Source organism: Prenolepis imparis, unplaced genomic scaffold, assembly GCF_030444845.1.
Source record: "Prenolepis imparis isolate NDT839.2.m4 unplaced genomic scaffold, iyPreImpa1.0 SCAF_13, whole genome shotgun sequence".
Classification (NCBI taxonomy): Eukaryota; Metazoa; Arthropoda; class Insecta; order Hymenoptera; family Formicidae; genus Prenolepis; species Prenolepis imparis.
Window position 1 is genome coordinate 5371432 of NW_028141171.1, and position 17208 is coordinate 5388639.

Consider the following 17208-nt stretch of genomic DNA (forward strand, 5'->3'; position numbering starts at 1 on the left):
GAAGCAGAATATTCGGTATTGATTTTGCAATATAATAAATATATAATAAGTGACGAATTGATTATCGGCGATAACTTATCGTATGGTGGCACTCCCTTGGACTTTTGTTACGTAGCGTACAATAAATACAATTATAGAGTCAAGTATTGTTTAATTATATAAAAAATAAAAATATTAGATTAGAATTTTTAAATATTGAGCGGTCAGAATAAACTTGCACCTTTTAGAATGTTTATGTTCACGTACTTTTTCTATTATGTAAAAATTTATTATTTGACGTAGATTTATATTACTTTCAGTTTAGATAAAAGTTTTATGAGACGATGGCAGCTAAAAATCCTTGAAAATGTTGAACAATTTTTTGTTCCTGGCCTATAATATTAAATTATTTAATTTTGATTATTAATTTTACAGTTTAATGTTAAAAAAATACTTGTATTATTTATTTTCTGAGGTAAAAGATTGATTTTTTAACTGATTATTTATCTATTTATTATTTATTATTTATTTGTGTATTTCAAGCATTATGAAATTCCTTCGGCTTCGGCCAAAAAATTGACGTTCGGTCGGACTCTACTGAAGATACTGCTTGCCTACCAAAAGGTTGGATACCTAAAACGTAACCGCGATACTAAATACGTTTTTTATACCTTTCTGGAGGATAATCTTTCCGCCTAGTCTTTAAATCTTTACAACGCGATGACACAAATTTCAATAACGTATTTTTCTTTCTTTTTTTATATTTTAAAATACAATGAGAAAGATGGATGATAAGAGAAACAAGGTAAAGTAAAGTAAAAATAAAGTGAACTAAAAGTAAGTATATTTTTTAAATGCTAAGCGTTGCTAACAAAATTGTTATCGGCTTTTATCTTTATTATTAGAACGACGGCTTATTCCGTGACGTTCACGTATCAATGCAAAGACTGCACGTAGACATAAGTCCGCTAAAAATATCGCGTTAAACACGTGACGCAACACTCGCATGTGTCAGCTCATAGGCTCTTTCTCTCTCTCTCTCTCGGCAAGGGAGTCCGTCAATGATCTTCCATGTAAATCATCTCCAGCCGAGATGGTTCCCTCTTCCCCCCGTTCCCGTTTAATCCGCCGATTGCGTCGCAGACACGTATATAGGGACACGAAAGGTGCGTCGCTTATACGCGTGAATAGCGCATTCCGTTGCGTAATCCGCAACCGCGCATCAGTGCACCGTTTAAGGCGCCGTTCTAAAATGTGCGCGAAACGCGCTTTGGCAGATCAATTCGAAAATCGACTCGAGACTCTTTTAGAATTCCGCGCAAGTTCTTTTTTTTTAATCTCCATTTCATTTTAAATCAAGATACTGCTTAAAAAGAAAAAGAAGATTGTAGATTGGCGTAAACGAAGCTCGATATTTTTAATAAGCTCGCTTTAAACGGGACATGGCCGTGGTGCCATCAAAGCCGGCAAGAATTAAATTAATTACAGTCTAATTTTGTCGCATCTCTAGTCGCTCTCTCTTTCTCTCTCTCTCTCGTATTATCGGACTTAACGATCCGACGAGAAACTCGTCGCAGGTAAAGGGCCAGTCTGTCAGTGCGACAGTCTCTATCCTACCCTATACACAGAGCTGTCTGCAAACCACTCACAGCCCTTTTTCCCTCGGTAGAGTCAAATCGACCGAAAGTGTTCATCGGCCCCTGTAATCGACGTAGCAACGAATTTTCATATCCCCAGAGAGACAGAACACTGCCACATGCTGATCTCGCTAAATTATATTACTGCGATATATCGATTACGAAGCATCATCTTATTTTTTTCGAGATTTAAAGGAAAATCAAAGAAGCGAAATTAAATACAAAAATTCCGGGCAATTAAATTGCAATTAAATTGCATAATATTGAGCTATTAAAATCACATAAAAAAAATAAGCTCCGATATGACGTGAGAAAAATGCTCGGGGGGATAATTAACGGAGATGCGAGAATTTTGGCGAAAACGAACGTGAATGCATCATCGAAAAGTGTGCAAAACAAACCCGGTGTCAGTCGGTTCCAGTATTTTCCGCGAGATATTTGCGGACTCCGCCTAAAGAGCCACGTGACCGCGTACATATACTTTCTAATTATATGGTCTCGTCTTCCACCTAATTTTCTCGTCGACCACGCGGAGAGGCCATGCAAGAACGAGAAAGACGAATGGGTGAAAACCGGGCGTGTCTACGCGAGCGCGACTTCTCCGCCGGAGATCTGATGCGAGGGGGAACGATTTTGCCATTAAAGGCGCGAAAAGAGAGAAAAAAATGAAAAAAAAAACTCGCGATTCTACAACGTGACACGGGAAACGTGCGGTGGCTTCGATCTTGATCCGGCTAGGGATTTTAACCCGTAAAACGCAACGTGGAATATAATCGCCAATCGACGTCGGTGCGATTTCGCGTATAATACCGGAGGATTATATCAACAGCCTCTCTGTGTGTTAAAAGGGGGGCGACATCGATTATCAATGTGGTCGGTAGAATTTCACTTATGACGGCAAAAAATATATCAATGCGGAAGTGAGAAAAATGGTACGCGTTTATCCTCCTTAAAAGACTTTGCTCCCCTCCCTCTCTCTTTCTTTCTTTGTTTTTAATCCTAAATTAGAGTTTCGGGATTATTTATTTCAGATTCATTTAAAATTAAAATTTTAAAAGACTGGGTCTCTTCAAAGACGAGTTCGAGGTATTCTTTATATAAATCCTTTTGCTCTTTTCGCATTATTACATATTTATATGATAAAGTAAAAAGATTTAAACGTATTCACTGCTATTGAAGACCGTCGAGAATGGTCGGAAAAGCTAGTAGTATATAAGCTATGCTCGTAGAGAGATGGCGAACGATGTTTGCAAAAAGGACGGTAGGTACTGCATGCTGCCAGCTATAGCACATGCAACTGCATAGAGTGCAACAGCGGTCAGATTGGCACACTGCTAATGCAACAGCCTCGCAGCTTCTGTGTGCTCGTGCGATTCATCCGATGCGTTTCCTCCGCGAACAACCGACCGGCCGACCTATTCATTATTCGTCTCGTTACGATATGTCGATTACGATTCGCGCAAATATTTCCCCTTCTGCGAAATTGCTTATTCTCATATGTAGCTTCAGCTCGCGCTAGTTATTCGGCAAATGCGTGGAAAGTGAAATTTTTCAAAAGTGAAATTTACTCATTCTCCATAGCAGTTATTATATCACGTTATCGCTCTCATCTTACATTGCATTATCGTACAATTGTTTGATAATCAACTAAATTACAAAAATAATAGGCTAGAAGAGAGAAGATGCGAGATAAAAAATATTTTATTAATATACCTTAAATATTAATTATTTAAAATAATTTTTTTAAATATATTTTACAGCTTAAAACAATGACGTAATAATGTCGCTGTTGCGAACTAAAAGAAATGAACGGAAACGTCGGAAGAGACGATTTGAAAGCTTACTCTTTTCTAGCGCTACCGTTTAAGTGCAAGCGAAATTTGCATAGAGAATAAGCGATGTGCTACACTACATTCTTATACACTGCCAAGAAACAACCTCCGTGAGAAAGGACACGGGGGATCAACGATCGCTTGTAAACATCGAATAGGGAATTGCAGAAATTTTCGCACGACCCTGATATTTTATGACCCGCTGCCATCCAGCGCAGAGGAGTAGCAGTCCATTAATTTTTCCCTTCCTCACTGTCCCAGAGTATTTTTCCACACTATAACGAAGATAACGATTTCATTTAGCACGGCGCACGGTTATAAATTACACGATACACGTATACACTAGCCTTAATGGATCATTCGCATCTAATTGCTAATATTTTCCCGTCCCTTTTCTAAAGCCGATCAGATGCAACAACGTATTCACGTGCGTTCGCGCAAAAAATGAAATAACGACGAGACGTCCCGAGGCGTTGAGGACAATTAAGAAATCGACCGATCGTTATCGCGCATGTGACATTTGATAAATATATGCGACCGTGCTATTTGTCGCGAGAGAAAATGTCACGAAAAATTCTTAATATCACGGCCAAAATCCAGCAACGAAATTCACAATTTTTTTCTGAACTCGTCTCCATATTACGCCAAATCGATGTGTAAAATAAAGAATAAAATGTGGAGGAAAATGTGGAGAAAAAAAGAATATTGCGGAAAAACGACGATACTCGCGTTCTATTCTATAGTCACTCATCATTTCCTGACTGTTTTACATTCAGACGATAATGACACCTTGTATATATATCTATGGAAATAACCTTTTAATAAATTTATGAAGCTAAAATAGATAAAAAAAATTATACATAAAAAATCTAAATATTATATATAAAAATGTAAAAAATATAAAATATATAAAATGTAAATATTATATGTATAAAACGCATATATATAACTCGGTATCTTGGAAAATTTATATATGTATAGGTGTGTGTATTACATTTATATGGAATGGCGGTAAAGTTAAAATAATACGGGTGTTGAAACGAGCGCGATAACAATGAATTACCGCTAGAATAGCGTCATTAACATGACGCTCCAATTGCGATGCACAAAGAAACATAAGTATATATATCATATAGAATCATATGAATGTACTATTCGCAAAACAGCCTATAGTGTTTATAGAAAATTCAATTGATTTCTTTTTCATACTATAGTAATGCACATTGATTGTGAGATACAATAGACGAACGATAAATGAAGAAAATAATAATGTTAATGCAAAACTTGAACGTGTAGGTTAAAAGTTTTAAATATTATTGTAAAATCTCAAATGCAATAAAAAAAATAGATGCATAATGCACATCGTTTGTCTCTTTTCTTTTCAAGTATAACACATTTTTCAAAACGTATATATATTTTTTTTCAAGTAAAAGAAACTGCAGTCTTATTTTCACAAGATCGAAAAAATTATAAATAAAATAAGATACATGTCGATAAATATCGAAATAAGGCGTACTATATTTATATACCAGCCAGATTATCATAATCATAATGTATTCGGCGGTGACTAATATAATTAGCAGCGAAAAGAATAAACAGTCACGGAATCATGGAACGCACAATTCAGGCCTAACAATAAGCCGAAAAGTAGAACGATTCGGCCGAGACGACGGACTTTAATCTCATTTCGAGAAAATAAACGAGAGCTAACCTTTGCGATCTCTCGCGTGCGTCGACCAACAGACGAAAAGGGGGGAGGAGGGAGGGGAAGAGAAAGAGACAACAAACCGCGGCTCGGACACGGGGGGTTCAACGACCGTAAATTTTGTTTACGAAAATCCTTTCGCGTGGTGAGAAAAGAGAGGACCTCGGGAGAGTCGGAATTGGCAAACTCGCGGAGAGTGGACGGCTCTCACCGATACATTAACGCGCAAATTGATATGTTTCGCTGTCAAAAGGATGCCACCTTTGTGCGATTTGATCGATCGAATTCCGGACGCATTTCATGAAACGCGACAATTAATAAATCTTTATAAAGAAACCTCAAGAGGATCCTGTTCGCGCTTACAATTAGACACTACACAGAGAGAATTTTCTCTTATTCACCCTGAAAATCATGGTGATCGTGGGACAATATGGTATGGAAAGAATTTTATGAGAATTTCTCTGATTAATATTTATCTCAGTAAAATATAAAACATGTTTGATTAATTTTATTAAACTGCATAGTAAAATTAATCAAACATATTTTATATTTTATTGTAAATTTTATTGTATTTTTATAAAATTCTTTCCATACCACATTGTCCCACGATTACCATGATTTTAATACACATTTCGGGGGAGAAAAAGGCATAAATTACGATGAAAATAAATAAGATAGATGTTACTGATGATATTTATAAACGATGAGTCAAGCGGATTTTTTTGCGATTTTAATTTTTTTAATGACATTTGCAGTCTGGAATGAGATATCCCGAGTACTTTGAATCGGAGGAAGGAATCTGAATCACGTTTCCTCAACATTTTATCGCGAATGAAAGAGATTTTGATAAGTTGCACGAGATCGCGGAAAATGCATAGGCGATTGAGAATAGGCGAAAGCGAAAGATACTTGGGTGTTAATTGCAGCATGTAATTACACACACACACACACACACATATTTCCATTTGCTATGATGTGCTAGTAGAGATATCATAGTTGATATATAACTTCATCTCTCGGTATTACTTGACTTTTATTTCGTGACTTCCACAGACATTCCTTCGATACAAGTAATAAAAACCGCGAAGTTTTCTAAAACCCGTTTGTTATAACATCCACCCAAGAAGTTTCTTGCTCGATAGTGTAATAATTAAGAAAAATATGATATTTCCTGTCATTCGAAAAAATGTATCTACATATATTTTGCATTTTACGTTATTTTACACCTTGAAATAAAACGTCCTATGATAAAAAAGTATCTGTCAAATAAATATTATAATTATTATTGACGCTGGAAAAAATTATAGAACGTAGAAAGAACTCGATAATGTAATTAATTCTTCCGCAAGTAAATCACGAATTTATTTGTGTCGCGTGCGTCGATACTAATTCCAACTCCGAGTTTAGTGTATTAACTCATTTGTATCAACAAGTGGAATGGCCTGTATGTACATGTACATACATACCAACGTATAGAATGCAAAATAATTCATAAATGACCGAACCAAATACGGCGAAAAAAAATGTAAAAATATAATATAGTAATTTAATCGCGATATTAAAATGTGGTTTACGGTGATAGGGATTTTATATACGCACATGGCTTATCATAGAAACATCTCGGAGATGAAGATTGCTATCTGAGAAGCCAATTTCGTGTTACATAACGAAAAACTAACCGACTTACGAAAGTCAAGAGGAGAATCGCATGTGATATTTCCGTCTTGTGCATAAATGCATTTTACAAAGATTAGCTGCATACACAGACAGAATTTTCTCTTAAAATTTATCCTGAAAATCATGGTAATCGTGAGACAATATGGTAGAATTTTATGAGAATTTCTCTGATTAATATTTATCACAATAAAATATAAAACACGTTTGATTAATTTTACTATAGATATTATTATTTTTATTGTGATAAATATTAATCAGAGATAAAATTCTTTCCATACTATATTGCCCCACGATTACCATGATTTTCAAGGTAAATTCTAAGAGAAAATTCTCTCAGTGCATATAATAAGTATTTTTTAACGTCACGTGGACACTTTTCTGGCGCGCGTTTTAGGGAACTTTCTATTTGCCTTCTCGGTCCCGAGAGAGCTAATAAACGGCGGCCTCGCGAGCCTCTGTCGTTCCTCGATGACGTCCGGTTATCGGTTATCGGTCGCGGCCGAACGCGTGTACCGATATCGATTGCACTTTTCGAATCGCGCGGAACGCGGCGATTATTCAATCTCTCGAGTGACACACCACACATATACACACACACACACAACACGTCATTGCGCGAGCAGCGCCTCGCTGTCTGCGATGCCTAACGTCATGGAGGAGGAGGAGGAAGTGGGGAACGCTTCACCAAGTGCTAACCCTCAGTGGTTCTCAACATCGCGGATTCTCGGAAGCCGCAGCCTCGCACATCGGAAATCCGGCCGCTTAGCAACAACGCGAAACTTCGCGAGCGAGCGAGCGAACGCCGGTTGCCAACCGCAACGATAGATGCACCGGCAGTGAATGACCGGCCGGTTGAGCAATACTGTTGGACACAATCGATCCTTTTGCTAAAACGAGCTGAATCAGTCATTAGTCATTCGTTACAGAGAATGAAATATTACAAGTGGCTCATTTTGCCGGTCTGTGTGTGCACGTGTGCGCGTTTCGCTTAACTCAGAGATGGGAATAAGATAAAATAAGCATGATTCACATATTTAATGAATAATGAATTTATATAAATATATTCCTCTCCTTTTCGAGTCACCTTAAGGGGGCAAAGTCTTGATTTTAAAATAATTCTTATTATTTTCGAAAAAACAAAAAATATTCGATCGAATATTCGATAAAAGATAGCACTATATATAATAAATGTAAATGTAACGACAATTTCTAAATGTAAAAAAGCATGCGTAAAAACTAGTTTCTGACGTATTTTTTAAATAAAGTCCTTCCTCGAGGAAGTTATTATTATCACATCGCTTATTTAACTTTCAGATAAACTTTACTTATAAAGATCTTTCTTAGAAATTAATAATCGGAGAAAAATATCAAAGATGATAACATCATCAGTAATAAATGACTAACGTTAATGAGAATTGATTTACAAACTATTATATTTAGTATCTTCTTTTCTCAAAGATTAAAACTTTAATGTTCTTCTTAGAAATTAAAGCTTTCTTCGTGTTTTTATATTATATTGTCACGTTTATATCAACATAATACACATTACTCATGTGTATTAATCACACTGTTCGCGCTTTTACACTTTATTTATCTAAAAGCGACGTAATAAAAATACCATAAGAAACAAGTCTCGAATTATGTTTAACATATTTTCTCATCATACTCATTTTATACATAGAATATCAATTAGATTTTTATCGTTTTATTGGGTCATTAATGTGATCGCGAATGCCTCGTTAAAATTAATTCTAAATTAAAAATGCACGTTTCGTAATCGGCCATCTCCGTCGTCGTATATATTTCTTTTCCAACACTCGTATATTAATACGATTTCGTGGCAATTTCTTAACAAGGATTATATACGATCGCGTAAAAGAGTTACGACACACGAAAGATCGCGGTATATATCGCGTCGCAAGGACCATTATTTCATATTCTCGCGTGTGCGATATATAAATTGAGTAGCGCGATAATGAACTTTAGCCAAGTTGTGTCCCATGGACGCGAGTATTAACCCTCAACTGAAGCACTGCAATCCGCGTTACATAACCGGAGTTACCGTGCAAAGAGACCCCAGAGGGGAAACCAAGGGGGGTAATATTTCCATCGTGTTGCGCGAAGGCCGGCGAAGTGTTTTACCGAAGCAATATGTTATAATCCTCTCTCGCGAAGAGCGCACGAGTTTGCACGGAGAGAGAAGATATAGCTCTCGCACGCCCAGATGAAATTACGTAAGAAATTGGATAGCTCCGCGTTTTAGTTGCACTTCCTACACGCATCTTTATATCTTTGTATATGTGTGTTTTCCTTCATCTTTCGCTCTGTAAAACCCGAATGAGCAATCTGAATATTTTATTTCAAGTACAGAGAGCAGATACACCCTCCCCCTCCTCCCCAAGAGCAAGATCTGTCAAACGTCAAACGTCAGTAGATCTGTCAAATGTCAAATTTCTCGCAACAGCTGATCGATATTTTCTTCTCGTAAAAAGCTATCCGCGGGGGGATTATTATAATATATTATTTTCGAATTCGCTTTTTATGCGTGTTTTCCTTCATCTTTCGCTCTATAAAACCCGAATGAGCAATCTGATTATTTTATTTCAAGTACAGAGAGCAGATACACCCTCCCCCTCACCCTTAAGAGCAAGATCTGTCAAACGTCAAACGTTAGTAGATCTGTCAATTCCTCGCAACAGCTGATCGATATTTCCTTCTCGTAAAAAGCTATCCGCGGGGGGATTATTATATAATATGTTATTTTCGAATCCACTTTTTATATGCAAAAGAGCTGGATATCCGTTGTTGATTGTACGATTTTCTCGTGTCGCGTAACGCGGTTGCAGATCGAAGTGACAGGTTTACCGACGCGATGTAACGGCAATCAGCGGTTATCGCGGCAACGACGAGATTACTGGAACACAGAGATACCTCCGGGGTGAGATCTGAATTATTTAATGACGACCAAGTATAGCGCTGCGCGCGTATCATTTTGCACGCAAACGGTAATTTCTGCCGCGATGAATAATGTATGGGCAAGAAAAAAAATAAATTAAAAAATTAAAAAACAAGAGGAAGAAAAGATAATCGCGAACGATTTCACGCAGCTCGTATTAATCCTTAATTTATATACTGGACTCGACACTGGTTCCCTCTCTGTTTCTGGCATTCTCCTTTCTCTCTCTTTCTTTCCCACACATTTTATTTCAAACAACCAACTTTTTTTTCGTGTTGCTGAAATCGAGCACAAATTTTATATCAAATGAAGGAAAGGTTTTAGCGCTAAACGCTCGGCGGGAAATACCGGTCTGTGAATTTTTCTCTCTTCCGATGGTCGAGAGAGAGAGATCAGGGGGAGACCTCTTACAATCGTGCGTTTTTACGAGCGAGGCAATCCACAATGTAACCGGTTGTTGCGACGATAAAACGCAGTCGAACGACGGGATCGCAATATTTTACTGCCGTCGACGGCAGCCCAATTATGATCAATTTAACTGCGCGGAGAGTATTTCTTTCTGACCGATCCGCAAACGCCGAGCTGCTTGAAAAACACCAGCAAGAGCCTCGCGATCGATTTACTTTGCTATGAATCGACGAGATACCGAATCGCCTTCGAAATGCCTAGATCAACAGCCTCCGATAGACGAGAAGGTTCATCTTCGCGTTTAATAGTATATCTGGGCTTTAAACGAGACGTGCGAAAATAAATCCACAAGATTCGAACAATGAGTAATAAAAATAAAATGAAACAAAATTCTTACTTCCGTTCACTCGGACGATCTCGTTAGCGAATTAATAAATGTGTTTTTCGCTGTATTCTCGGTTTAAAATTGGTTGGTTTCTCTACGCGAGGCGCGTCTGACATGAGTCTAACGTAAGTATAAGCCTTACTTACGAGCGAGACTTGAAACACGACGCAACGTCGAATCGCGTGTCCGCGCACTCGCAATTTCGAGTCGTTTAGATTTCCAGAAGTACCGCAATTTCTTCGCGAGACCGCTGGCCGTCGTCGGCATCTTTTTTTTTTTTTTTTTTGCCGCTCTCACGGAACGAGCTCCCGTGAACATAATCGGCCGTTTGTCACGCTCGCGACGGGGAAGAGGGGAAGACGAGATTTTTGCCCTAGAGAGTCTGCTTCGACGCGAAAAACGCGATTAACGAAAGTGTCGCATGCTCCCTCCCCCACCTTCTTTTCCTTACACAAAAATATATATTAATATATATACACAGAGAATTTTCTCTTAGAATTTACCTTGAAAATCATGGTAATCGTGGGACAATATGGTATGGAAAGAATTTTATGAGAATTTCTCTGATTAATATTTATATCACAATAAAAATAATAATATCTATACACACTAAAATATAAAACATGTTTGATTAATTTTACTAAACTGCATGGTAAAATATTAATCAAATATATTTTATATTTTATTGTTGATAAATATTATTATTTTTATTGTGATAAATATTAATCAGGGAAATTCTCATAAAATTCTTTCCATACCATCTTGTCCCACGATTACCATGATTTTCAGGGTAAATTCTAAGAGAAAAGTGTACTTTCAACGAAAGATGTTATCACATCTCCTGATTATAATTTTAAATATTATGTTGGCAAATTAAGTAATTTAATATCGATCAGCTGATCCACGATATGCATATAAGATCACAAATCATCCTAAAATACAGACAGATGAATAGATAAATATAAACGAATGGAATGTATCGCACATGAAAGAAAAGACGTATGTTTCATATCGTCTATGTACATCTTACATGTCTATTATATAGACATGTATCTTTAGTATCTCACATTTTGTCGGCCGGCGAAAGTTCCTTAGAGATTACGCTGTGGAAAAGCATCGGCTAAACATTCACTTTTCCCCCACCGCTACGAATGATTCACACGGGGATGATTACTCGAAAGCGATTCGCCTCGGATTCGCCGAAAATCACGGCGCGCGCCTATCTGTCATTCCATCCCCCCGAATAATTGACACGCGTTCGCCGTCAATCGCGGAACGTGCCAAAGAGACGCGCGAACGAAACGGTTCAGAACTGGTTCAACCAAGTCGAGACGAACAATACGAACCTCGCGAAGAGGGATAGGACGAGCGGACGAGCGAGCGAGCGAAGGAGAAAGAGAAACGACGACGCGGAGTCGCGCAGAGCACGTGAAAGGCGATTTAAAGGGAAAAAGGAGGAGGCGGCTGCGATAAAAAAGGAGGAACGCGGAGAAAGAGAGAGAGAAATAGACGTAGTAGGGAGGGGGTGGAAGGAGCATGGCGAACCGGTCCCAGCCTCCGCTCGTCAGCTGGAAGCTCAGCTGCAGCCGAGCGCGGTGACCTCGACGTTGCAGAGCGGCGGCGCTTCATGGAAAAGCGAGTCGATTTGCGAGCGATAACGGTGCCATGACAATCCTCCTCCTCCCCGTCCTCTCGTCCCCACCTTCGACGAGCTTCCGCGATACGATCCGATCAGATATGATAATATTGCGTGTTTTAAGCCAGACACGATGTATGGTCGAACGATATCATGCATGTAATGGAATTGATTCGATTAATAAAAAAAAAAAAAAAAAAATTGTCGCGTTTTTATCGAATTGTAATGACATAATGTCGCGAGTAATATAAAAAAAAAATGAGTCATTATATGACAAGTATATTTATACGACTATACTGTCATTTTTATAATATAGACGGATATAGTAGATTGCTTCGCGAAAGTAACTCTTTTAATTTTCTTTTGCAATTTTAAACGGCTGTTGATTCTGTGAGATCTTTTCTTCTTTTCTGTAAACAAAATTACCCGCTCGAATAATTACTGCTCGCGTATTGTAATCGCTTTTACTGCTCGTCGTGCATGCACACTCTGCTTTTCCAGTTATACGTTTCACATTTAATACTGGGATACAGCAGTTTTCTTTTAATACTCTCATATGACACATATATTTCTTTATATTTACAATTTATATTATAGTCGACAGAGTTTTAATAAAAAGATAACAGATCTCTCTCCCAAAGAGAAAATAAATATATTTCCATCTATATCCGTCTATATATTCTTCTTAGAAGTCATTTATATAATTTTTTTCAATTTCCAACACATAATATTTACACAACTATCCGTTTAATTAATATTTCATTAAATATCTAAAGATATAAATATCTAATATCACGACAATCTAATATATAAAACGAAAGGGACATTCTGTATAATTAAATTTTACAATAAGAGGGTTGCAGAATTAAATTCGCGCAATGTACGGAGCCATTTTCGACGATGCCTCTCAAGAGTAGCATAAAGACGAGCTACTTTAGAATGAATGACATTGCATGAGATTACTTTGGTCCTCGGCAGATTATTTTACGTTATCCTCAGCGAGAGATTCATAATGAGATTTCATGACTAAAGCTAGACGACTAACGAGTGACGAATACATATACGATTATTCTAAACTCTTTGTAAAATCGTGCCTTTGTTCGATGGTCAAAATAATTACACGAACGCTTAATGAATGCTCTCATCTATGCAATCGCTCGTTCGCGCAATTTAAATACGGTATTTAACGAAATTCCTCGCGACTTTGAAGAAAATGTACGTAGATTTTCTCGAAATACTTCCCAAAAAATCTGAATTTTATTTTGCGCGAAACGTTTTACGCAGCACAATATTAGAAAATCCGATAAAAAACGGACTGTAAGCGACTGCTAATTTGTATTTTAATGTCATTATTCCTTATAAGATTCTAGATATACCGGACAACTCTCGCTTCTCATCCATTACTGTATTCTTAATTAAATTTGCATGTCGCGGACTATAAAAGTTACACGTCTATAAATAGAGAGATGATTTTCCTTTCCGAAATGAGGTACCGATTTCTCCGCGATTGTTCCTTTCTAGTAGTATCAATCGGTTACCATGTGCGACGTGACATCGTCGTCGAGGTCAGCACCGGGAATCGACGAGAATCTCGCGAGGTGAAATCGCCAATGTGTCACGTACTCGTACGAGAGGGCGAACAGTCATTTCTGCTCTTGACAGGAGCGTAAAAGATGCAATTAGAATGACAGGATGATAGGTATAAGTCTCTCTCTCCCTCACACGTACTTTTCTTATTCTAAACATTTTCACGCGTTATGTAATATATTGATAAAGTATTTACCGTTAAATACATTTGTCAAATTTAAATTAGTATTATATTTTATAATCTCTCCGATTAATTGATTAAATAATAAAATGTGATATTAAATTCTATTAAAAAATATATAATGCACGGATACATTTATATATATTTAAATTAATATGTGCTAAAACTGATTATAATATTTAAAGAAATATTAAAAATATTAAAAATTTAGAATAATCCAAAGGTTTATATATGAATTTATTCAAAAAATTAATCTAATAATCTTATCAATATCACGCTCATGCAAATTTTTGAAAAATATTTGTTTAAAATAATCGTGAATTGATGCTTAAAAAGTGAGTTTCGACTGAGTCTAAATCTAAATGAAAGAAATTGAAGGATTGCACGAGAGTTTTGATAATGATAATTTTGTGCGAACAAAAGAAGAACGAGATTTTTTCCAAGTAACACGAGAAGGTTATGATTTACTTTCGAAAGCTTTAATAAACCGTTTGAAATTGAGATTAATGGCTATTTGTCACCAACTGTCGAAATTGGACTCGCGAGCCAATTCGTCAGGAAATGCGAGAACGTTCGATTCCGCCCGACCTCGGTTAAGCGCTAACCCTCGTTAACCGAACGCTCTTCCTCCCCGTCTCACCCTTTCTAGGCTGTTTCGTATTTTCGATAGCAAGGTCGGGACGGTTGCGTCCGCCTTCGCAAGATCACCGTTGCTAATCATTAGGAGAGCACAAGTCCTCTCCCCCTCGTGTAAGTTACACGCAATCACGTAATACGTAATACAAAAAATCTCAGGGATTAGCGCTCTGGAATTAATCGCGAGGCTGTCATCGTCAGCGACGACGAGGCACGACGAAACGCGAACAAGCGCTATATCACGTCCGCCAGGAATCGACCGCAGGAGGCAGCGAACCGGTCGGTCGGTGCATCAGCTGAGAGCCCAGCTGAACCCAGAGAGAGCGGCCGCTGTAATAACCTCAACCTGCTCCCTCTTTCTCCCTCGCACACACATACACATTCGCACTCGCGCGTATACATACATATAGGCACACACATACACTTACGACGAATTTCGTATATAAGGCGCCGTCGACCGGCTGATAACTATGGTCAAAGCACGATACCTGATCTGGTGTCCCGGCGTGCCGACGACGACGACGACGACGATGGGATGTCCGTGAAAACTCGCCGGCGTTGCCGCGAAACTTTTCGAAAGCCCACTCTCGCACAATGGAATCTTCCAGTAGACTGACTGTGAGGCCGAGCCGGCGACGAGCGAGCGGTGCGAGCCGTTCTACCTTGCGTGCGCACCCACCGTGCGCGGTGGCGGTGGCGGTTCGGCTTTTTCGACGGGGGAGAAGCGACGAAAAAAAGAGAGAAAAGACGCGAGATTTCGAGACGCGATCGCTCCCCCGGTGACGATAGAATATGTCCGCGAGTCGCGTTACCCGGCACTGGCACGATACGTCACGACGTCGCGTCACGTCGCGCACGTTTATTCACGCGGGCTCTCACACACGGTTTTGTACGACGCGAAACAACGGTACGGACGACGCGCGCGGTACCGCCGTGATGACAGTTCGCGAGCTGTCACTCTCTCGCGAGCGGCCCCGTGACGGTTCTTTGCGCCTGCGCGCGCACGCGCGCCGCCGCGCAGGCGCCATCTGGCGCCGCGGAGGGGGAAACACTTGGCCGCTGGCCGTCCAGGCGGCAGCAGCGTTCGCGGACCGCCTAGCAACAAGAACGATAGACTCTCTCTCTCTCTTGCAAATAATATATGCTTCTCTCTCTAATAAATTATATGCGATCGATGTACCTTTTAGATGTTACCCTTTAGATATTATTCCCACGACAAGATATATCAATGTTTTCTGTCAAAAATTGCGAGAATCGCGCTGTACGTAATTTTCTCAAATGATTTCCTCAGATTTCGATGCTGTAAATAATTAGTAATAATGGAAAGGCAGCCATGTTGATTGGCGAAGTTACTTGCTGAATAAATATTATGAATTCAAGTGTTACTTTTGTTTTAGATTGTGAGCTATATGATTATGAGCAGCGATTCGATATTATTTGTAAGAGAGTGCGAAAGTAGTATCGATTAGTGGAATGCTGTTAATTACGGAACGATAAGACGCGTACGTACCTAGGCGATCGTGCACTAGTCGCGAGAAAACAACAGCGGCGTGCGAATTTTACAAAGAGAATGTCGATCGATGCCAGATACGCGCACAAACGGATCGTCGACTAAAAACCACGCAACAATAGCGATTGTACGCGATGTTTATGTTACACTGACCACACTTTACGAGGCACTTCACACAATATTCAACGAATTCCTCGCGCGCGAGATTCGTTGCCGGACGAGTGGAAGTACAGACTGACCTAACGGGCCGAGAATTTGAAACATATCGATGTTACGATTCTCGAAGTGTAGTATCGATAGCGCGCGGACCAATAACATCGCAGCGATCAGGTTCACTTTAATTGCACTTCTTGTACTTAATAATATGAAACGAGTACACATATCTTCTATCTCTTTTTAAAGCGAGAAAGAGCGAAGAAAATAAGAACAGAAAAAGCAAATAAAATTACTATTTGATATAAAAATAAAATTGTAAATGTTAGAGATGATTAAAAATATACTAAATTATTGCGAATTTTGATTTTTACAGCCAATTATAAAACGACGATATATATATATACACTTAATAATGACATATATATATCTTTTATGATCATGCATCGATTATATTTATCTCGTACTTTGAAAAAAAATAGTTTGAAAAATATATATGATTTCGATACGAAATTCGTTCAAGTGCAATTCTCAAGATATCAAAATGCGTTCCAATTTTATAGTAGAATTATTTAAGATGTAAAATGAAATACAAACTATTATAATAAAATATCACAGAAATAATGTATTGATGTTAAAAACGTATTTGATATAATTTTCTTATTATTTTGAAAATAATAATATTATAAAATATTATGAGAACGTGCACGATAGAATTAAAATATTAAAAACTTATATTTTAAACTTATTCATTTATCATTTTTATATTAATTCTAAATAAATTGCGTAATTTTTTTAAACGTTTCAAAATATTTGAGACGGTGACGAAACATCACAGAATGAAACAAGAAGTGCTTCTATACTCTATATGTGTAGTTATATTATTGCTGTTAAGTTTCATAAAAAATAAAATTTTGAAGTAAAAT

The 17208-nt window shown here is 38.0% G+C and overlaps 1 protein-coding gene across 2 annotated transcripts in view; it reads right to left on the minus strand.

Moving 5' to 3' along the window:
• The window catches only part of Sesn (Sestrin), a 211286-nt gene extending 195733 nt beyond the window's left edge, over nt 1–15553 (minus strand). The window contains exon 1 of one of the 2 annotated variants that reach the window (XM_083053222.1): nt 15108–15553. The gene's annotated coding sequence lies outside the window, so the exon portion shown is untranslated. The remainder of the gene's footprint in view (nt 1–15107) is intronic. The other variant, XM_083053223.1, reaches the window with a different exon arrangement.
• Nucleotides 15554–17208: the final 1655 nt, after the last annotated feature.